The 21,690-nt window shown below is 39.8% G+C and overlaps 1 pseudogene; it reads right to left on the bottom strand.

Moving 5' to 3' along the window:
• Positions 1-20,241: 20,241 nt before the first annotated feature.
• Positions 20,242-21,383, bottom strand: LOC101434995 (adrenodoxin-like; annotated as a pseudogene).
• Between the last annotated feature and the right edge of the window lie 307 nt (positions 21,384-21,690).

Raw genomic sequence — 21,690 nt, 5'->3', positions numbered from 1 at the left:
AAATACTAAAGGGTGTGCTAGAGCCTGAAAAGAAAAGACAAGAGAGAGAAGCCTGGAAGAGAGTTTAAAATGAAGATGATATCAATAAAAGTAACTAAAAGTATTAAAAATTGTGGTGAAAATAAAATATGACAGATAAAACTCAAATAGTCAGGAATAAACTTAACTAACGATGTAAAGCACTTGTATTCAGAAAACTGCAACTCAGTCTTAAAATAAAAATTAAAAGCCCTAAATAACGGGAAGAACATTCCATGCTCATGCATTGGAAGACTAAATAACATTAAAATATCAATTCTACTCAAACTGATATATAGAGTCAGTGCAATCCTGATGAAAATTCCACCAGCATTTTTAAAATATTGGAAACACAATTATCAATTTTATTTGGAAGAGTAAGGGGTCCTGAATAGTTAGACACATCGTTAAAAGGGAAAGCAAACCACCCTCTCCAGGCTTTAAATCATATCACCTAACTATAGTGGTAAAAACAGCATGGTGCTGGCATAAAGACAGACACATAGACCAATGGAGCCATATTGATTGTTCAGAAACAGACCTTCATATAGTCTGTGGTTTTTGACTAGCCTGTCAGACCCACACAGCTCAGGCAGAACAACAGTCCATTCAACAAATGGTGCTGAAAGAACTGGATATCCATAGCCAAAGAAGGAATGAGGACCCCTATCTCACACCTTATCCAAAAATTAACTCAGAATGGATCAAAAGCCTAAAAATAAAAGCAAGAACCATAAAACTTCTAGAAGAAATTGTAGAAAAATATCTTCAAGACTTGGTGGTAGGTGGTGGATTCTTAAAGGAGATAAGAGGAGGACTGAGATGGACTACTGATGTTTAATGTATGTAGAAGTTTTAATTAGCTTTCCCGTAAAAGTGTAGACATGTATAGAGTAGATGGTAAGCATAATGAGTAATAGCTAGTTTATAAATGGGGATGTGGCTGAAAATTGTAGTCTAGGTATGTAAATGTCAGTTCCTAGAGAATAATCTAGGAACTGAGTAGCACAGTAAGCTAAGAGGTGGATGAGAATTGTGGTTGATGGTACAGGTGCAAGTGTCCTTTGTGAGCTAGAGCAAATGTACATCGCTACTGCAGGAAGTTGGGAATGTGAAGCATAAGAAAAATACAGCTGGAGTGTCCTATGGACTGTGGTTAGCAGTATTAATATAATATTCTTGCATCTATGTGAAAGCTGTACTGTGTTGATAATGAGGCAGTATAGAAAGTGTGAACCAGGCTCCAGGTCCCCCACCCCACCTCGGGGAGTTCTCTGGGAAATGCGCGTGGAAAGCATTGAACCTGTTTCTGTCTAATGTACAGAAGCCTTCCAAAGATGAGTGGGGCAATACCCTGGATGCCATGGAAGCTGCCCTGGTCCTGGAGAAGTCCCTGAACCAGGCCCTTTTGGATCTGCTTGCCCTGGGATCTGCCAACGCAGACGCCCATCTCTGTGCCTTCCTGGAGAACCATTTCCTAGATGAGGAGGTGAAACTGATCAACAAGATAGGTGACCACCTGGCCAACCTCCACAGGCTTGCTGGCCCACAGGCGGGGCTGGGCGAGTATCTCTTTGGAAGGCTCACCCTCAAGCACGCACGACTAGGAGCCTCTGGAGCCCAGAGGCCGTGGGGGAGGGCTCTCTTCCCCCAGCATCCAGGCTCCTGCCTGAGCCCCTCCAGCCAGGAGGCATCTTTCTAACTGCCATCTTGTAGCCCTCTAACAAGCCCAAGTGTAAACAATAAGGCGTTTTGCAGCAAAAAAAAAAAAGAAAGTGTGAACCAAATGTACAATATGGACATGGTAACAATCATGATATGATCTTATCTGTAGCAAATGTTCCACCACAGTGTGGTGTGTTGATAGAGGGGTGTTCTTTGGGAATTCTGTACATGTGCATGATTGTTTTATAAGTTTACAACTTCTGTCATAAAAAAATATATTTAAAAAATAATAGTGTGGGTTGGGCAGGGGGACACACCAAATGTGAGATAAGGATTATGATTAGTAGTAAGATTTTGACAATAGTCTTTCTTTCTTTTTTTTTTTTTTTAAAGATTTATTTTTATTTATTTAATTCCCCTCCCCTCCCCCGGTTGTCTGTTTTCTGTGTCTTTTTGCTGCGTCTTGTTTCTTTGTCCGCTTCTGTTGTCGTCAGCGGCACGGGAAGTGTGGGCGGCGCCATTCCTCCGCAGGCTGCTCCCTCCTTCGCGCTGGGCAGCTCTCCTTATGGGCGCACTCCTTGCGCGTGGGGCTCCCCTACGCGGGGGACACCCCTGTGTGGCAGGGCACTCCTTGCGCGCATCAGCACTGCGCATGGGCCAGCTCCACACGGGTCAAGGAGGCCCAGGGCTTGAACCGCGGGCCTCCCATGTGGTAGACGGACGCCCTAACCACTGGGCCAAAGTCCGTTTCCCTTGACAATAGTCTTTCATAGTTTGTAACAAACATCTCATGACAATACAAGGCATTGGTGGAGGGTTGATGTATGGAACCCCTGTATGATGTTATGCATGTTTGCTTTGTAAGTTCACAATTTTTACTATACACTTAATTGTTTATGTATGTTCATCTATAAAGTATATAAAGATAATAATAGGGTTGGTTGGGGGAAAATACTTTGGTTAGTAGTAATATTTTGACAATGCTCTTTTATCATTAGTTAAAAAGGTTTAACAACAATGCAAGTTATTGGTGGTAGGGTGAGTTATGAGAGTCCTGTATGATGTTATATATGTGTGATGGTTAGGCTATTGTGCCAACTCAGCCAGGTAATTGTGCCCAGTTTTTGGTCAAGCAAGCACTGGGCTAACTGTAATACAGGGGCATTTATGGACTTTAGTCACCATTGACTTTATTGCAGTCATAAATCATAGATAGCTGGATATAATTATATCATCAGGGAGATTGCCATCAGCAGTGAGTGACACTTAACCCAATCAGTTGACTCCCTTAAAGGGGGAAGTGATTCCAGCATTGAGAGAGAATTTCCCAGCTCTTCTTTGGACAGCCAGCATCTCCCAGAACTCATCAAGAACCTTCACTGGACTTTCATTGGAGCTCCTATTTGCAGCCTGCCTGTGGAACCTGGACTTGTGCATCCCCATGGTTGTGTGAGAGACTCTGATAAATCTCTTACTATTGACAGATATCCCTTGCTGATTCTGTTTCCCTAGATAACCCTGACTAATACAATATGTTTGTTTTGTAAGTTCACAACTACTACTATACAACTTATTGTTCATATATGTTTATGTTATGTATGAGCTATATACTTCAATAAATTAGTTAAAAAGTGAAAAATAAATTTAAAAAAGTGATACAGAAGACAGAACAGTTAAAATTGAAGAGAGAAAAGAACAAGGGGAGAAAAGAATGGAAACTATTGAGCAGAGAGGTGCTCAGAAAGTTGAATGATACCACAAAATGCAACAAGATAGCCATCATTAGAGTTCCAGAAGAAGAAGAGAATGGAAAGGGGCAGAAAGAGTACTGAGGAAATAATGGCTGAAAACTTCCCAACTCTCATGAAAGAAATGAATTTGTATATGCAAGAAATGCAGGGTACCCCCAAGTACAATGAATCCAAATAGACCTGCTCCAAAACACATACTGCTCAGAATGTCAAACATCAAGGATAAAGAGAAAATTCTGAGAGCAGCAAGAAAGAAGCAAATCATTACATACAAGGGATGCCCAATAAGACTTAGTGATGATTTCTCATCAGAAACCATGGCAGTGAGGAGACAGTGGTATTGTATAATCAGGATAGTGAAGGACACTATAAATTACTAAAAGGGTCAATCCACCAAGAAGAAATGACAGTCATAAATATCTATGCACCTAATTAGGGTGCCCCAAAATACATGAGGCAAACTCTGGCAAAACTGAAGGAAGAAATAGACATATACAATAATAGTTGGAGACTTCAACGCAACACTCACATCATTAGATAGAACTAGATAGACAATCAACAAGGAAACAGAGAACTTGAACAATATGATAAACGACCTGGACCTGACAGACATATATAGAATGTTGCCTCCCAAATCAATGGGTTATACATTCTTCTCAAGGATCAACCACATGTTAGGTCCCAAAGCAGGTCTCAGTAAATTAAATTTTCAAAATATCTGGAAAGATTGAAATTATATAAAGTTCCTTCTAGATCATAATGGAATGAAATTGGAAATCAATAACAGACAAGAAAGGGGGAATTTTGCAAATGTGTGGAGGCTTAATGACACACTCCTGAACAATCAGTGAATCAAAGAATAAATTGTAAGTGAAATTAGTAAATATATGGAAATGAATGAAAATAAGAACATAATTTACCCAAGCTTATGGGATTCAGCAAAAGCAGTGATTGGGGGGAGGGGGGGAAGAGCTAAAATCAAAGCTCTAACTGAACAACTGGAGAAACTAGAAAAAGAAGAGCTAACTATTTCTAAAGTAAGCAGAAGGAAAGAAATATAAAGATTAGAGCAGAAATAAATGAAATTGAGAATAAAATTTTTTTAAAAAATAGAGAAAATCAACAAAACCAAAGGCTGGTTCTTTAAGAAGAGCAATAAAATTGAGAAGCCCTTAGCTAGACTAACAGAGGGAAAAAAGAAGCAGCAAATAAAATACAATCAGAAATGGAAGGGGAGAAGCTATGACTGACTACACTGAAATAAAAAAAAGATCATAAGAGGCTATTTTGAGAAACTAGACAACCTAGAAAAAATGGCAAATGCCTAGAAACTCACAACCTACAGCAAGCCAAGTGACCGTGTGGTGAGCTGAGTGTCCACGTGGCGAGCCAAGTGCCCATATGGCAAGCCAAGTGCCCACACAGCAAGCCAGTGCCCACGCAAGTGAGTCACATAGCAAGATGAAATAAAAAGAGAGACGAAGGAGAGAGTCAAGGTGAAGTGCAGCAGAGACCAGGAATTGAGGTGGTGCAATTGACAGGGAACCTCTTTCCACATCAGAGGTCCCCAAGATTGAATCCTGGTGAATCCTAGGGGAGAAAGATGAGAAGAGAAGATAAAAAAGAGAAATAGATACAAAAGTTTACACAGTGAACTAGGCACAGACAGCAAAAACAGCAGGGCAGAGGAGGGGGAGGGGAAGGGGGAGGAAAAAAGATTAAGATTAGATTGAGATTGATTAGATGAGATTAAGAAGTTAAAATTCCTTTGAGATTGTGGGATGCAAAGTACAAACTATAACGTAAACAATAGACCATGGTTACTAGCAGTGCCTCAACATGTGTTCATCAAGTGTAACAAATTACCACACTAATTAACTAATGTTAATTAGTTAACATTAACTAATTAATGTTGTTAAAGGGGGAAAGTGTTTGGGGGAAGGGAGTGATATATATGGGAATCCCCCTATATTTTCAATATAACATTTACATAATCTAAAGCTTCTTTCAAAATAAGATCTTTTTTAAAGTTAAAAAAAGAAAAAGAGAAACAAAAAGGATTGTTGAGGGCTTTTAGAGTTTATCGAATCAGTAAGGCGTGGCTCAGGTTGAGTCCCTGCCCTTTATAAATACCCTTTATAAAAGCAAACAGATTGGTGGTTCCTCAGGAAGCTAAATATAGAGCTGCCATATGATCCAGCAATTCCATTACTAGGATTATATCCCAAAGAACTAAAAACTGTGATGGGAACAGACATTTGCACACTAATATTCATAGCAGCTTTATTCACAATTGCCAAAGGATGGAAACAACCCAAGAGTCCATCAGCTGATAAACGGATAAACAAAATGTGGTAAGTATATACAGTGGAATACTATGCTGCTGTAGGAAGAAATGAAATTGGAACACATATGATAATGTGGATGAACCTTGAAGATATTATGCTAAGTGAAATAAGCCAGGCACAAAAGGACAAATATTGCATGATCTCACTTCATGTTTAATATGAACTAAATATGAAGAATAAACATATGGAGTTAAACCTAGGGTATAGGTAATTAGGAGATAGGAGGAAGGCTGAGAAGGGGTACTGATGCTTAATGTATGTAGAAATTTCAATTAACTTGACTAAAAGTATGGAAATGGATAGAGATGATGGTAACACATAGTGAGTAGAACTAATGCAGTTTGTTTATGAATGGGATTGTGGCTGGAAAGGGTATTCTAGGGATGTAAATGTCAATTGAAAGAAAGCTAGAGGATAATCTAGGGACTGAATAATATAGTGAACCCAGAGATGGATAAGAATTGTTGTTAATAGTACAAATACAAGAATGTTCTTCTATGAAATAAAACAAATATACATCACTATTGCATGGTGGTAAGAATGTGGAGAAGCATGGGAAAATACAGTTAATGTATCCTATTGACTATAGTTAACAGCAATACTGTAATATTCTTGCATCAATGCCAAAGATGTACTGTATTAATAATAGGAGTGTATGGAAAAAATATACCAAATATGCACCATAGACCATAGTTAGTGGTAATAGTCTGATGATATTATCTCATAATCTGTAACAAATATTCCACAACAACATAGTGTGTTGGTGGAGGGTTGCTGTATGGGAATTCTACACATGTACATGATTGTTTTGAAAGTTCACAACTTCTCTAATAAAAATAGGGGAGCGGCTGCATCCCATGTACAAGGTCCCAGGTTAGATTTTTGTTACCTCATAAAAACAAATGAGAAAAAAAACAACTCTCCTTGAGGGACGGAGGTTGCTCAGTGGTTGAGCACCTGCTTCCCATGTATGAGGTCCTGGATTAATCCCCAGGAGCTCCTAAAAAAAAATATATATATATATATATATATATATATATATATATATATATATATATACACACACACACACACACATACATACATACATATATATATATATATAGAGAGAGAGAGAGAGAGAGAGAGAGTCAGAGAGTCTGTGTCGATTGAGATAATAATGTGGGTTTTTTCCTTCAGTTTCTTCATGTGGTGTATTATGTTGACTGATTTTCTTATGTTGAACCACCGTTGCACACCAGGAATAAATCCCTCTTGGTCATGACGTATAAGTCTTCTGATATGCTGTTGAATTCAATATGCAAGTATTTTGCTGAGAATTTTTGCATCTATGTTCATTAGAGAAATTGGTCTGTGATATTCTTTTATTGTCACATCTTTATCTGGCTTTGGTATTAGGGTGATATTGGCTTCATAAAATGTGTTCGGTAATTTCCCCCCCCCTCTCCCATTTTTTTGGAAGAGTTTAAACAAGATTTTTGAAATGTTTGGTAGAAGTCACCTGTGAAGTCATCTGGTCCTGGGCTTTTCTCTGCTGGGGGATTTTTGATGATAGATTTAATGTCTTTAAATGTGATTGCTTTGTTAAATTCTTGTATTTCTTGTAGTGTCAGTGTAGGTTGGTTGTGCATTTCTAGGAATTTGTCCATTTCATCTGCCTAGTTTGATGGCATACAGTTTCTCATAATATCCTCTTATGATCCTTTTTATTTCTGTAGGGTTGGTTGTAACTTCCTCCCATTTCATTTCTGATTGTATTTATTTGCATCTTCTTTTTTTCTTTGTAAGTCTAGTTAGGGGTTTGTCAATTTTATCAATCATCTCAAAGAACCAGCTTTTGGTTTTGTTGATTTTCTTTATTGTTTTTTGTTCTCAATTTCATTTATTTCTGTTCTAATCTTTATTATTTCTTTCCTTCTGCTTACTTTGGGATTGGTTTACTGTTCTACTGTTCTTCTTCTAGATTCTCTAGCTGTTCAGTTAAGTTTTTGAGTTTAGCTCTTTCTTCTTTTTTAACATATGCACTTAGGGCAATAAATTTTCCTCTCAAGACTGCCTTCACTTTATTCCATAAATTTTGATACATTGTGTTCTTGTTTTCATTTGTTTCAATGTATTTACTGATTTTACTTGCAATTTCTTCTTTGACCCACTGGTTATTTAGGAGTGTGTTGTTCAGCCTCCTACATTTGTGAATTTACTTCTTTCCTGTCTATTACTGATTTCCAGTTTCATTCCATTATGATCTGAGAAGGTGCTTTGTATAGTTTCAATCTTTTCATATTTATTGAGAGCTGCATTGAGTCCTAACATGTGGTCTATCCTGGGGAAAGATCCATGGGCACTTGACAAGAATGAATAACCCACTGAGTTTGGAGATAGTGTTCTATATATGTCTGTTAGGTCTAACTATGTTATCATATTCTTCAAGTTCTCTGTTTCTTTGTTGATTTTCTGTCTAGTTGTTGTATCTAATGATGTGAGTGGGGTGTTGAAGTCTCTAATGATTATTGTAGAGATGTCTATTTCTCCCTTCAGTTTTGCCAGAGTATATCTCATATATTTTGGAGCACCCTGGTTAGGTGCATAGATACTTATGACTGTTATATCTTCCGGATGGATTGTCCCTTTTATTACTATGTAATGGCCTTCTGTAGCTCTTATAACTTTTTTGCATTTAAAGTCTGTTTTGTCTGATATTAATACAGCTTCCCCTGCTCTTTTCTGGTTACTACTGGCATGTAGTATCTTATTCCAAACTTTCACTTCCAGCCATTTGTATTCCTGGGTCTAAGGTGAGTTTCTTGTAAACAGCATATGGATGACTCCTGTTTTTTCATTCATCCTGTCAGCCTGTATCTTTTGATTGGGAAGTTTAGTCCACTCACATTCAATGATATCACTGTAAATGCACTGTTTACTTCCACCATTTTATTCTTTGGTTTTTATATGGCATATTTTAGTTTTGTCTGTCTTTTTTCTGTTTTGGTATCCTCTCTGCTATTCTTTCTTCTATACTCTCCTCCAAGCCTGTCTCTCCTGTCTTTTTCTTTCATGTTCTAAGGCTTCCTTTAAGATTTCCTGCAAAGGTAGATTCTTTTTTGCAAACTCTCTTCATTTCTGTTTGTTTGTGAATATTTTATACTCACCTTCATATTTGAAGGACCATTTTTCTGGATAAAGAATTCTCAGCTGGCAGTTTTTCTCTTTCGGTATCCTAATTGCACCACTGTCTTCTCATCTCCATGGCTTCTGAAGAGAAATCTGCACTAAATCTTACTGGGCATCCCTTGTACGTGATGGTTTGCTTCTCCCTTGCTGCTCTGAGAATTTTCTCTTTATCTTTGACATTTGTCATTCTGAATAGTATGTGTCTTGGAGTAGGTCCATTCAGATTTATTCTGCATGGAGTACTGTGTGCTTCTTGAATGTGTAAGTTCATTTCATTAGTGAAAGCTGGGAAACTTTCAGCTATTTAATATACTTTCTGCCTCTTTTCCCTTCTCTTCTCCTTCTGGAACTCCCATGACATGTATATTGTTGTGTTTTGTGTTGTCATTCAACTCTCTGAGCCCCTGCTCAATTTTTTTCCATTCTTTTCTCTGTTCAATTTTACCTGTATTCCCTCTTCAATTTTACCTGTCTTTCTTCTATGACTTTGAGCCTGCTGTTGTATGTCTCATCTGTGTTTTTTATCTCACCTATTATCTTTCATTCCCATGTGTTCTGTTACTTTTCTGTTCAGGATTTCACATTTTTCTTTGCACTCACTTGATGTCATTTGTCTCTTTGACCATACTGTCTTTCAACTCATTAATTTGACTTTGGAAATTTGTGCGCATTTTGCTAATTAGTTCTCTCAAATCCTGTGTCTCCTCTGGGGCTTTAATGTATTCCTTTTCTTGGACCATGTCTTCCATTTTCTTAGTATGGTTCATAGTTTTTTTGCTGATGTCTAGGCACCTGATTCAAATGTAGTTTGCTCAGATGCTCAATTTCTTTCTCTTTTCTAGGGATTTTTTTGGCAGGAGGCTGTGTGTCACTATTGTCCTGTGATTCTTGGCTCTACCTGGAATGTTAGGCTTTTCTCTGCTATTTGCTCAAAATGCACTCTGGACCCAGTAATTGATTGCAGACCTGCTTCCTCATTTTTTTTGGATCCATCTGTCAGCTGTATTTTTTTTTTAATTTATCTCCCCTCTTGTTTATTGTACTCACTACTTTCTGTGTCTGTCTGTTGTGTGCTCATCTTCTCTTTAGGAGTCACCACGAACCAAACCTGGGAACTCCCTTATGGAAGGGAGGCTCCCAATGGCTTGAGCCATCTCTGCTCCCACTTGCTTTGTTTCTCATTGTGCTTCCTAGTTGTGTCTCTTTGTTGCATCACCTTATCATGCTAGCCCATTGTGTTAGCTTGCTGTCTTGCTCATCTTCTGTAGGAGGCACCAGAACTGAACCTGGAACTTCCTGTGTGGTAGGCAGACACCCAACTGCTTGAGCCACATCTGCTCCTCCAGCCTATATCTTTTGATTGGAGAATTTAATCCATTCACATTCAATGATATTTCTGTAACTCCGTTATTTACTTCTAACATTTTATTCTTTGTTTTTTGTATATCTTATTTTCATTTTTTTCTCTTTTGGTTACGCTTGCCACAATTCCTGCCATCTACACTCTCCTCCAAACCTCTCTCTCCTGTCTTTTTCTTTCAGGCTGTAAGCCTCCCTTTAATGCTTCCTGCAAAGGTGGATCTTTTTTTCTACAAACGCTTAGTTTCTGTTTGTGAATATCTTAAACTCTCCTTCAAATATGAAGGACATTTTTGCTTGAAAAACAATTCTTAGCTGGCAATTTTTCTCTTCCAGTGTCCTAATTATACTATACACTCTCTTCTTGTGTCCATGGTTTCTGATGCGTAATCAGCACTAAACCTAACTAGGCATCCCTTTTATGTGTATCTTCCTTGCTGCTCTCAGCATTTTCTCTTTATCTTTAATATTTGGCATTCTGAGTAGTTTGTGTTTTAGAGAAAGTCTATTTGGATTTATTGTGCTTCAGATACACTGCACTTCTTTGATATGTAAATTCATTTACTTCATGAGCGTTGGAAAATTTTCAGCCATTATTTCCTCAAATACTCTTCCTGCGCCTTTTCCCTTCTCTTCTTCTGGAACTCCCATGACACATATGTTGTTGCATTTTGTGGTATCACTCAACTCTCTGAGTCCCTGCTCAATTTTTTCCATTTTTTCCTCTCTCTATTCTTTCCTCTCTTCAATTTCAGCTGTTCTGTCTTCTGTGTCATTTATTTTTAATTCTATCACTTAGAGTTTGCTATTGTATGCCTCTCATGTGTTTTTTTAAAGAAGATACCAGGCATTGAACTCAGGACCTCATATATGGGAAGCAGGTGCTCAAACCACTGAGCAACACACACTCCCCTCTATTGTTTGTTTGTTTTTTTTAATTTTTAACCACCCCCCCCCTCCCAGATGGCTCCCTCCTCTTTCTGCTCATCTTCCTCAGGAGACACTAGGAACTGAACCTGGGGCCTCCCACTTTGGAGGCAGTTGCCAATTGCTTGAGCCACATCTCCTCCCTAATTTTTTGTTGTTGTTGTTGTCTCATGTATCACATCTTTCATTCCCATGAGCTCTGTTATTTTTCTACTCAGGTTTTTCCACAATTCTTTGTGCTCACTCAGTGTCTTCTTTTTTTTTTTTAAAGATTTATTTATTTATTTAATTTCCCCCCTCGCCTGGTTGTCTGTTCTTGGTGTCTATTTGCTGCGTCTTGTTTCTTTGTCCGCTTCTGTTGTCGTCAGAGGCACGGGAAGTGTGGGCGGTGCCATTCCTGGGCAGGCTGCTCTTTCTTTTCATGCTGGGCGGCTTTCCTCACGGGTGCACTCCTTGCGCGTGGGGCTCCCCCACGCGGGGGACACCCTTGCGTGGCACGGCACTCCTTGCGCTCATCAGCGCTGCGCATGGCCAGCTCCACACGGGTCAAGGAGGCCCGGGGTTTGAACCGCGGACCTCCCATATGGTAGACGGACGCCCTAACCACTGGGCCAAAGTCCGTTTCCCCAGTGTCTTCTTTTTTAAACTTTTTTTTTTTTAGGAGGTGCCAGGTATTGAACCTGGGACCTCATACATGCAAAGCAGGTGTTCAACCACTGAGCTACACCTGCTCCTCTCAGTGTCTTCTTGATGTCCTTTATCTCTTTAGCCATATTATCTTTCAACTCACTAATTTGACCTTGCAAATTTGAATGAATCTCACTGATTACCTCCCATGTGGTAGGCAGGAGCTCAATCACTTGAGCCACATCCTCTTCCTCTACTCATGGTCTTAATGTCAAGGATCTTTTTTTTTTTCCTCTCCCCTTTCCCTTCTGTTCCCTCCCCCCCCCCCCCCCCCCCCAGTAATCTGCTCTCTGTGTCCATTCGCAGTGTGTTCTTCTGTGTCCATTTGTATTCTTGTCAATGGCACCAGGAATCTGTGTCTCATCTTGTGTCATCTTGCTGCGTCAGCCCTCCGTATTAGTGGTGCCACTCCTGGGTAGGCTGCACTTTTTTTCACGCTGGGCAACTCTCCTTACGGAGTGTACTTACGCGTGGGGCTCCCCTACACAGGGGACACCTCTGCATGGCACGGCACTCCTTGCGCGCATCAGCACTGCACGTGGGCCAGCTCATGACATGGGTCCGGAGGCCCTGGGTTTGAATCTTAGACCTCCCATGTGGTAGGCAGATGCCCTATCCATTGGGCCAAATCCGCTTCCCTCTAGTCCTCTTATTTCTTCTTTTCTTTTTTTTCTAACCCTCTTTTAACCCCCTCCTGTCTTCCTCCTCAATATCCTAGCTTAGCCTAACTCCTCTTCTGTAGTGGTAAGATTTCCCAAATCCTACTGAAGAACCAATTGGTTTTGCAAAAATTAAAACAAAACAACAACAACAACAAAAGCAAAAAACCTTGCTCTTATCACTCAGACTTATGAGCCGGAATATGAGCCCTTCACCAATTAATTTACACGACTGCTGGAGGTCATGCCAAAATCTGTATAGACAAAGCCAACTGGAAAAATCCCTTAAATAACTTTTCAAAATGAAGAGGGGTGGACAAAATTGAAGCATTTAAGCTCACTGAGGAGCTTCGTAATGCCATAGGGTCATACCTGAAGCTTTCCCCCAGATTACTGAGGCAGGTTAGTACAGGGAAAGGAGGAGAAGACAGGCCACAGCTGAGAGCCACAGACAACATGGCTGCAAGGCCCCGCCCAGAAATTCCTACTACTAAAATCAAAGCAGGGGGCCCTGTGAAAACCTTGACCAGGAGGTCCCATTTCCTTGGAATCCTTTCCCGGGTCAAGGGGAAGCCCCAGATATTTCCAAACAGGCCTCCCCATTGGTCCCAGACAACCCCGAACAAAAGGCCTCCTCATTGGCCCACTGAAAGCTAACAGGTGGGGCAACCAATCAGGACAGCAACATTAAGAAGGGGGAGGAGTGAAGAGCAGCCTTAATAAAGGCAGATTCTCCACCCCAAACAGGCGCTCTGCCTAGAGGAGCCCACGTCAGTATCTCGATGCATAACCCTATTCTTTTCTCCCATTTCTCAATAAACTGCTCTTTTCTCCCTGTTCTCAAGAAATTCTTTTTACTGGACTAATTAACCAACATTTTCTTAAATTCTTTTATGCAACATAGCCAAGAACCTAGAGGAATCCAGCAATCCCCTGACTTCAGTACTGATTGGAAAACAATCCAACATATACCCAGAAACCTGATGACCCCAAACATAAATACTTCAGCAGTTGGGAAAAAAATTTTAAACAATTCTCAGGTCTTGAAGCTGCTGCTCTACTAACCCCTGACAGAAGGACCGGTTTCCTACTGATTTATTAAAGTTTCCATTTCCTTAGTTTTAAAACACCATCCCCTTTATGCATATTAATGGAAAACTTATCTCGCTTTATGCGTAATAATGAGACTATTGGATGATCCACACACAAGATCCAGGTTAAATCTTGTTTTTGAATTTCACTTTAGAACTAGAAAAACAGCAAATATATACACTGATGTTATGGAGCACAAACGGGGTTCTTTGCCCGATGCTCTTCAAAATGAACAATTGCTGAGACATTAGGGTTTCAAAGAAAGAAAGAGTTTATTGCAAGCACATAGCAAGGAGAGCAGGTGGCCTAATGCTTTAAGATCTATCTCCCCGAGTTTAAGGAGTTTAGGGTTTTTATGAATTCAAACAGGGGAATATGGAGTGGTAACCATCAGGATAGCAAGAAGACACAAGGACGAGACTAGTTTGGAATAAACATAAACAAGAGTGAGACCAGTTCGGAATGAGACTGGTGAGTTTCAGTGATTTCAGGTATTAACTTTTGGCTATCCTGTAATATACTGAAAAAGAAAGAAAATAGCATCTATGTACTGAAGCCAGGTTCCTCTGGGTTCTTGGCTATGTTACACAAAAGAATTTAAGAACATGGAAGTGTAGGCCAGTAGTTTACTGAGGAAAAGGGGAGAAGAGAAGAGAAACGGGAGAAAACAAGAGCTTACAGATCCCCAGGTGTAGGTGTGGGCTGCCCAGGTAGAGAGAGAGCGATTTGGCTGGTGTGGTTACTCTTTAAGCTACTAAGTATTCCTCCCCTTGCTGTTTGCTGTTCTGATTACCCGACTGGTCAGTTCCCCAGGGGGCAATGCTGAGGCCCCTGAAGGATATCCGGGCTTTCCCTTGACCCCCCCGGGGAAATCTCGTTCCAAATGGAGTTCTCGGGGCCAGGTTCTCGGGCGGCCTTCTGGAGGGTCTTTCCCTCGGGGCTGCAGGGGTGGTTCCATGGCCACGTGTTTCACAGCCATGTTTTCCTGCCAGGTTTTAGACTCATCTCTCCTTTCCCTAAACTAGCCTACCTGATAATGATTCAGTAATCATAATTATTTGTTCATTCTTAACCCTCAGTTAACTGATAGCTTGTATACTTGTGGGGTTGTTCATGATTTTGGAATGTTATGGAAAAAAAGAGGTTATTTAACCTCCAGTGGAGGAAAAAAACAAAACAAAGCATCTTTTATATAATAAAATTGCTAGATGCTATACTGTTAATATAGGCTTTGGCTCTAATCAAAATTCGTGCCCATTCTCAGGCAAATACAGAGGAAAGCACTGGCAACTACATGGCAGATTCAGCTGCAAAAAAAATGTGGTGATAAAGTCTAATTCTATTCCTGTTTCTATAATGAATTTTGAACCAAATAAGTCTATTGGAAACACTAAAAAACTTTCTCCTTGAGATTCCACAGAATGCTTCTCCTCAGAAGATTAAAAAAAAGAAAGGAAAAAGGCTGGTTGCTTTTATAGACCTGCAATCAAATCAAGGTGTAACCCTATTGGTAAGCCAGTCCTCCCTACTTGCCTCCAGGAAACTGTTCTGGAAATTATTCATAATATGTCTTACTAAAATACTGATTAAAAGTAAGTTAAGGAGAAAAACAACAACAACCAGAAAGCTAAGGAAAGCAGTGTGTCCAGAAACCATCCCCTAAGATAGCTGTGAAAATGTATTACAATTGTTTAAATTATTCCAAGCATAATCAAAGAAAACTTTTCCATAGCACTCAAGGATATTTTCCCTCAGCAGCTGGACCTTTTGAAATTTGACCCTTAGACTTTATTCAATTACTACCATGCCAAGGCAATAAATGTGGTTTTTTGTTTGTTTGTTTTTTGTTTTTATTTTAGGAGGTACGGGGGATTGAACCCAGGGCCTTGTATGTGGGAAGCAGGTGCTCAACCACTTGAGCAATTTCCACTCCCCAATAAATGTGTTTTATTTTTTATTTTTTCAAAGATTTATTTTATTTATTTCTCTCCCCTCCCCCCTTGTCTGCTGTGTGCTCTTCTGTCTCTCCTTGGATTCTAGTAATGGGGCACCAGGAAAATGTGTCACTTTTTTGTTGTGTCATCTTGCTGTGTCAGCTCTCTGTGTGTGCGGCGACGCTCCTGGGTGAGATAAGCTTTTCTCACGTGGGGCTGCTCTTCTTGCAGGTCGCACTCCTTGTGCATGGGGCACCACTACATGGGGGACACCCTTGCATGGCACAGTACTCCTTACACGGCAGCACTGGGCGTGGGGCTCACCACACGGGTCAGGAGGTCCTGGGTATCAAACTCTGCACCCTCCATGTGGTAGGCAGATGCTTTATCAGTTGAGCCACAATCGCTTCCCAATAAATGTGTTTTAATAATAATTGGTATGTACTCCCATTGGGCTGAAGTCTTTCCTTGTAGACAAGCTACTGTTGCTACAGATGCAAAGGTCTTATTGGAAAAAACAATAATTCCAAATTGGGAAATTCCCTCAGAACTTCACAGTGAAGGAGGAACCCACTTTACAAGACTAATTATGAAAACAATATGCAAAATATGGCCTATTTTGCCACATTTTCATTGGACCTATTACCCCCAATCATCAGGCTTAATAGAAAGAACAAATGATATAATTGAAACTCAATTAGTGGAGAATGGGTGTAGCTCAGTGGTTTGAACAACCTGCTTCCCATGTATGAGGTCTCAGGTTCAATCCCTGGTACCTCCCCCTACTCCTCACCACCCCCCCCCCCAAAAAAAAGGCCAATAGCTGAGTGAATGGAGTCCCTCAATCTACCATGGCAAAAAGCCTTACCTATAGTCTTAGGAAATCTAAAATCCACTCCTTTTAGAAAATCTAAGTTATCCCCATTTGAAATTATAAAAGGGGGATCTATGAAAATAAACTCTGGAACATATGAGTCCTGCCTCATAAAAGGAAATATGCTAACCTATTATCAGGAACTAATCAAAGCCTTAAAGAAAAAGAAACCATGGTAGAACAATCCTTTTGCAGCGTGCTCATAGGAGACGAAGATATTAGAAACTTCACCTTCAGCCTGGCAGCTTTGTATACTGGCAAAGACACCTCTGTAAAGATGTACTCCATCCTCTCCAGAAAGGACCTTGTCAGGTGCTTTTAACTAAACCATGTGCAGCTAAATTAGAAGGTATTGATTCTAGGATTAATATTTCTCATTTAAAGAAATGTCCCAGCCCTGCCTGGAAATCCATTCCTCCTGGGGACTTACAGCTCAAAACTACCAAGGATCAGAAGTAGACGGCATCTGATATAAACAGCTCTCCCAAGACCTGGACCAAGCCTGTGTAATTAATACTTAGTGTGATTTCAAGCTTAAGTCACCCCGAAGTAGTAGGCCTCTGACTTGAACAGCTAACCCAAGAACCAGAACCAGACCTGATTTTCACCAGAGTGAGATGAACCCAATGAACTATAATTTTCATTATTACATTATTAGCTGTATTACTTGCATTTATTCCTCCCTTACCCCTTTGTTGCACCCCAGTCCATCTCTATCCCTCCTGCATTGAATCCCACCCCCTTTTTACTTTTTATTTTTTAGGAGGTACCGGGGATTGAACCCAGGACATCATACATGGGAAGCAGGCACTCAACCACTTTGGCTACATCCATTCCCTAGCAACATCTGCTCCCCCTACCCCCTTTTTAAAAATTTTCAGTGAAGTAGTTCATTCATACATGAACATACATAAGCAATAAGTGTATAGGAGAAGTTGTAAACTTACAAAACAAGGCTCCCATACATCACCCCACCACTATCACCTTGTATTGTTGTAAAACATTTGTTAAAAACTATGAAAGAACGTCATCAAAATATTACTAACTATGGCCCAAATCTTACATTCGGTGTATTTTCCCCCAACCCACCTGATTATTAACACCCTGTATTAGTATTATATATTTGTTATAGTTCTTGAGAGAACATGCTTATGTTTGTTCTGTTAATCACAGTCCATCTTCCACCATAGGATCACTGTTAATCATGCCCATGCTTTGTACAACCCATTCGAAGTGTACACTCACGGCTCTCATTTTCATCACAGAGCTGTGCTATCATCACCTCAGTCAATTTTAGAACATTTTCATTACTTCAAAAGGAAAAACCCCATGCCCCCTTATAAGCCCCTATTGTTTCCCTTAGAATTAATATATCTTCTTGGTCATTGCTGCAAAAATTTTACAGTATTACTATTAAACATTGTCCATAAGTTACATTAGTTGTAATTTTCCCATGTGTCACCATATTCTTAACACTAACCACAATCTTCATCCACCACTGAAATCACTATGATACACATTCCCTCGATCATTCTCTAGTGTCCTTTCAATTGACATTTACATTCACAGACTTTCGGCCACAATCACATTTATATATCAGCAGTGGTAGTATACTCACTACAATGTGTTACCATCAACTCTATTCATTTCCAGACTTTTATAATAAACTTTATTAAAACCAATACATAAGTTAAGCCTCAGCTCCCATTCTCAACCCACATCTTATCTCCTAGTAACCTATACTCTAGTGCTTACCTTCATGAGTTTACTCATCGTATTTCGTTCATATTAGTGAGACCATACAATATTTGTCCTTTTGTATCTGGCTTATTGCACTCAATATAAGGTCTTCAAGGTTCATCCATAATGTCAGTGCCTCCTGATTTCATTTCTTCTTGCAGCTGAATAGTATTCCATTGTTTGTATATATCACATTTCATCTACTCATCAATTGATGGACAGTTGAGCTGTTCCCACATTTTAGCAATTGTGAATAATGCTGCTATGAACATTAGTGTGCAAATGTCAGTTTGCATCCTTGCTTTCAGTTCTGAATATACTCCTAGTAACAGGATTGCAGGATCATACAGCTGTTCTATATTCAGCTTTGAGGTACTGCCAAACTGTCTTCCCAGAGGCTGCACCTTTCTACATTCCCACCAGCAGTGAAGGAGTGTCCCTGTTTCTCCAGCACTTACACTTCTCTCTGTTTTTTAAAATTTTAAGTAATGACCTTTTTTAAAAAAAAGTTTAGTAGGTTTTATTTAAGTAATACAATTTAACTTCATTAATTTGAACTTTTCTAATTTAAAATAAAAAACCATGTAACTCTGGAAAGGAAAGTTTAGGTAATCCATGCAAGAATACAGAGAGAATGTGGAAGCTACTTAAGAGAACACATTATTTTGAAGCTCTCTACACATAGAAGCCACACAATAATTATTAAACTTCTAATGAACATTCCAAGTCTCGAGTTCTTCCTAACCACGATATACATATTAATTACTTTAAAAGATCCTTATTTGGCAATTCGGCCATTTTAATTCAAGCAGATTATTTGTGCATATGTTCTCCTTTTGCTGATGAAAGGTGAGCTGCCTAAGGGTATTCCTTCAGCTGTGTATTTCCCAGAAGGCATAAAACACTGTCTTATGCCAAATATAGTACTTGACAAATATTTGTAAAAATCACTGCATGATGCACTTGAAGCTTATTCAGTATATTATAATTGACATTTTTTCACTAATTTGTTCTGATCTTTCCTCACAGTTTTAGTTTTACTCCCAAAAAGGACACTACATACCCCTTTATTAACTTGTGCAAATTTAGTTTTAGTAAAAATACAAATACAAATATTTTCCATTTGCAATTGTTCATCTGTGATACTCAAAACCACTCCCTCACTTCTAGGACTGCTTTGGAACTTCAGCCTCATTTAAGGGAATGGCGCCCCCTGGAGCTGGGCAGTGCAACATCCTGTTCGTTTCTTTCTCTGCTTCAGGGCAAAGAAAACCTAATTCAGAAGATTCCCATTCTGCTAAGGACAGAGATGTACAATTCAGCACTATTTTTTTTTTAAAGAGTACAAAGATGCGGTATTCTGTTCAGAAGAAGAAAGAATAGACATCTAAGGTTTAGTTTATTCCTCCAGTATTGTCAGGAAAAAAAAATCAAACTTATTTTGTGGTATTTTAATGCCTATGTTACACTTCACTTCTCAATGAATTAAAAAAAAAATTTTTTTTTAAACTACTGGGGTCAGGGATTGAACCCTGGACCACATATGTTGGAAGCTGGGGCTCCACCACTGAGACACATTGGCATCCCTGAGTTGGTTTTTCATTTGTTTGCTTGTTTTTCTTGTTTTTAGGAGGCACCGGAATGAATCTGGGACCTCTTATGTGTGAAGCAGGTGTTTCCTCTTGAGGCATATCCACTCCTCTAAATTTTGAAATATTTATTTATAAGCTTATAACTGTCTTTGAAATTACTTGTTGAGCAGATAAATATTTTTTCAATACACATTTATGCTGCTCTAAGTAAGATATTCATAATTCTTTCAGTTTCAGTCTGAACATTTAACTTGTGGTGATAATATATGGGTTATAATACCAGATCTTCTAATTAGTTGTATGGCCCTAAACAAGCCATTTTGGAGTACTGCCTTCACTGAAATAAAACAGAGACAATCACAGCTTTTTTTTTTCAAACACAGCTTTAAAAAAAAAATGATTCATTTATTTATTTTCATTTATTTTTCCCCTCCCCTTGCTGCTTGCTTGCTGTCTGCTCTACAGAGAGCAGCGTGTTCTTGGGTCTGCTTGTCTCCCTTCTGTTGTGTCATCTTGCTGTGCCAGCCCTTCCTGGGCGTGTGCTGTCAACTCTGCACTGGCGAGGGCCAGCCTGCCTTCACAAGGAGGCCCTGAGAAGCAAACCCAGCGCCTCCCGTATGGTAGACGGGAGCCCAGTGGATTGAGCCACAGCTGCTTCCCCAACCACAGCTTTTTAATCTACCTTACAGTTAAGCAGACATAAGATTTACACAAAAACATTTTGCTAATGTCATTAAACAAACGTAAGGTAAAATGTTAGGTTTTAAACATCATATTAACTGTTTTCCAATATTTGGTTAACATTTTACAATTTAACCAAAATAAAGATTGCATACTCTCAGAACGGCAAACTCTCAGAACTGCAAAATTCAGTAGTTATACAAGGTAAATTAAAATAGTAAAGCTACTTATAACAATAAATCCATTCATCCATGCTTTCATTTAATTACATTAAGAAAGATACATTACAAAAATAGGTAAAATTTCATGAAAATATTCCTACATATTATTGCAGCTTAGGAGTTCTTGCCATATCGATGGACTGCCTGGCATCGGCCACTGCCAGGGACTGGAACAGTGTCTTGTCCACAGACTTGGTCCCACAGATTTAACAGCCCAACCGCGATTTGTCTGTTAGTCCAAAGGCCACATCAGGCAAGTCATTCTCCTCATCGCTGATGGATTCTAACTTCTCAAATATGTGCTCCTCAAAGACGAGGGGCCAGGTAGAGCAGCTCAGGTTCCCTCACACGCACCCAAACCATCAACAGCTACATTATTTTCACCCTCAACATCGAGCAGAGTCGCCGACTTTTCCTTTGGCTGTTAAAGTGTCACCACCTCGGTTTATAGAGTGGACTGTTACTTACCTTCTGCGCTGCAATGCGCAGGCGCCGACAGGCTCAGCGGGCGGCCGGCCCTGCGCTCCCCCGCCCCGGGCCTCTCGGTTCCCAGGACCCCGCAGACTCCCGCGCGGGGTCCAAGGAGGAGCTGCCACAGCCCAGCGGCGCCGCCTAGAGGCGCGGAGACGCCGCGCAGGAGCCGGGCGCTCCCGGCTGCGGCCATCGCCTGCGGACTGACCATTCATATTAACGTGTGAAATAGTACCTTATTGCAGTTTTGATCTCCATTTCCGTAATAGCTAGTGACGGTGAACATTTTTTTAAAATATACTTTTATTAGAGAAGTTGTGAACTTACAAAACAATTGTGTATATGTGTGGAATTTCCATACAGCAGCCCTTCACCAACACACTACGTTGTGTAACATTTGTTACAGATTATGAGATAGCATCATCAACAGACCATTACCACTGACTATGGATTATAGCGTAAATTTGGTATATTTTTTCCATATTCCCCTATTATTAATA

This window comes from Dasypus novemcinctus, chromosome 9, assembly GCF_030445035.2.
Source record: "Dasypus novemcinctus isolate mDasNov1 chromosome 9, mDasNov1.1.hap2, whole genome shotgun sequence".
In the NCBI taxonomy this organism is placed as follows: domain Eukaryota; kingdom Metazoa; phylum Chordata; class Mammalia; order Cingulata; family Dasypodidae; genus Dasypus; species Dasypus novemcinctus.
This window is presented reverse-complemented; position numbering and strand designations above follow the sequence as displayed.